Consider the following 3167-nt stretch of genomic DNA (forward strand, 5'->3'; position numbering starts at 1 on the left):
CACTAGTAGATATGTATAAATATAAATATATATATATATATATATATATACTGAAAATTATGTTTTAGTAAAACAAGCCAGTAATTTTTGTCATATGGCTACACACTAGACAAATGCAGCCAAGGTGAACACATCTCAATTTTCAGTCAAGCAATGAATTAATGCATAATTAATGCATAAGTTAATCAAATAATTATATTTTATTTACTGACAACTATAGTAAACATGAATAAATGAGTAAAAGAAGGAATAAAAGTAACCATCACAAATACATATACAAGTGAACAACACATGAAACAAAGCTTTATTCGAAGTAATCGTTCTAACGATCATGTATTTGCAGGCGGTGAACCCCACATCCTACTGTCATCTCAACACAGCTGAGACAGTTCTGCAGCTTTATTCTGATGAAGACCACCGTGTCCACCTTCAGCTGTCTCTGCCGTCCATCACTGCTGCAGTCAGACTGAATCTGATCATGGATGGGGAAGAGACATCGAGGCTGTCCTTGCCTGAGTGCACAGTCTGTGTCTGCTCCAAACATCCGTGTGCTGCTCTCCACGAGCACCTGTTTACACAGAATAAAACCTTTTACAATTCATGTTGTCAGCTTTCCATTTCTTGCCAAATTTCATTTAATATCTTTATAATTACTTGCTAATTTTTGTCATAGCTTCAATACTTCTGTGGTGTAGTGGGCTAGAGCACTGAACCGGTTCTTCACCAGCGGTGTGTCCTTGAGCAAGGCTCTTTACTCCAGCTCGTTTCAGGGGGATCGGGGTCCCTGTAATAAGAGCACCGCGAGTCGCTTCGGATAAAAGCATCTGCCAAATGCAGAAAGGTAAATATAAATAAAAGTGAATGTGATTTTTGTAAAACCTTTTTTTGTAAGAGTCTCGGGCACAAACGCTCAATAAAGCTGCTTATATGTACGTTTATTTCAAAACTTTATTTATTTTTATTATAAATGTATAAATATATTTCATACAATTTCTATTTGGGGGGTTTAAAGGGTTAGTTCACCTAAACATAATAATTCAGTCATTATTTACTCGCCTCAGAGTCCACGCTGTTTGATGTTTACACAAAAGGTGATTTTCTTTAAAGGGGTCATATGATGCTTTTTTAAAGATCATTATTTTGTGTATTTGGTGTAACAGAATATGTTGACATGCTTTAATGTTCAAAAAACACATTATTTTTCAAATACTGTACATTATTGTAGGTCCTCTATGCCCCGCCTCTCTCAAACGCTTCGTTTTCTACAAAGCCCCCTCCTTAAGAATATCTCTTTGGTTTTGAGACTTTAGTCTTTGCAACTTGAGGGATCTTATCTATGCACAATCAGCTTGTAACACTCCAAAGAGAAAGGAAAACTTGAAATCGCATCATATGACCCCTTTAAGTTTGTCCTGCTGGTTTCTGTTCATACAATATCTCTCAGAGGAGCCGGACTTTCAGAAGCTTCATGACTTTATTTGATGATGCTTTCGAAGCTTCTGAAACGCAGGTTTCATTGACTGATGTTGTATGAACAAACCAGCAGGACAAACTTAACTAAACTCACATCCTCAGTGTCTTTTGGTCTTTCTCTAGATGCTCTCGCTGGCTCTGGGGTCACGGAGGATGAGGAGAGCACAGCAGCATCCGGTCCTGATGAGACAGTGAGATGCTGTGAACTTCTCCATCATCACTGCTCACACCAGACATTTCAGGTCCTGCAGAAATACCAGTCATTTTAACAGCACAATGACATCTGATTTCTGTATTAGAAGTAACACAATGATCTTTATATTTTTGTTTCAGGTTCTCCCTTTTTTCACAAATGCCGCCACCTTGCCATAGAAAGCTGAAAAAGCAGAGGTATTTCATGCAGACACTGCGTCAATCATTCCAACGTGATCTTAAGCTGAATCATATAAACATAAAATGATATAAAATGTCTACATTCACTATGGAACTCGGATAAAAATAACTGAAACTCGGTATGGTAAACAACTTAAATAAAATGTGGCTTTATAGTTGATCTCTGTAGATTTCTTATATTATAGATGCAGTGATTTGCATTAAACTGTAAGCGCTCACACCACAAATAAAGAAGAAAAGCATATATTTGCGGCAGCTCGTTGATACCTGCTTGTGCGGATTAAGCTCATTTATTTATTTGATCGCTTGCATCCTTGTAGTAAGGAAAGATTCGACTTGGTTCATTCAAGTCAAGTCATTTATTTGTATAGCATCCACAATACACATCCTTTCAAAGCAGCTTTATAGTAAGTTATTCTGTTACCTCTATATGGCTTAATGCTTTAACACTGAGCAGTTTGATTTAACACTGATAAATGATCCACCGTTTGAGATCTAGCTACAGTGTATTTATTCTTCCCTTACAATAATTAATTAACCATGGTTTCGCTTAACTAACCATAGTTTAACTGTGGTATTTCTAATTCAATTGTGGTTATACAAATGGTAATCAATACGCCAAAAAACATGGTTACACGTTTACTATAATAAAACCATGGTTAATTTTCACAAGGGTTTCAGCAGTTATATCAGTGCCACTTTACTGAAGGTTGTAAATAACATATTCTATAATTTTTTCCTAAACATATACTTCCACAAAGTTATATTTGTGTGCACATAAATGCTCAGTTATTGTGTTTGTACAGCCTCGTCCTCCTCCCTCTTCCTCCTCCAGACCCCAGCCAGAGAGCGTAATTACCCAGAAGAGAGAGAGAGAGCAGGACCGTGGGCATCTGCAGGACTCCCATTACTGTGACTCTGTGTGTGTGTATCTGTGTGTGAGTGTGTGTGTGTGTGTGTGTGTATCTGTGTGTAGCAGTGATTTGTAGATCCTTTGATGGATGATTCCTATATGTGAATGAGGGAGGACGAGTGAGGGAGATTGTACGAGTCTATCTTTTTTTCCAGTGCTCTACCCTGGAGGAAAGAAAGAGAAAGAAAGAAAGACAGAGAGAGAGGGAGAGAGGGGGGGGGGTCACTGTAGAAAGACATGCACCGCACAAAGACCAGACAAAAAACAGCCTGGAGAGAAGAAAATAACAAGTTCTGTTATTCCTGAGGGATCTGCGGTCTGTTAGCTTTACTTTTACTCTTTGTTTTTGACATTTTGAGTGTTTCAAGAAGTGATACCTGTCCTGTAG

This window comes from Sinocyclocheilus rhinocerous, unplaced genomic scaffold, assembly GCF_001515625.1.
Source record: "Sinocyclocheilus rhinocerous isolate Xijiao unplaced genomic scaffold, SAMN03320098_v1.1 scaffold4525, whole genome shotgun sequence".
NCBI classification, from domain to species: Eukaryota; Metazoa; Chordata; class Actinopteri; order Cypriniformes; family Cyprinidae; genus Sinocyclocheilus; species Sinocyclocheilus rhinocerous.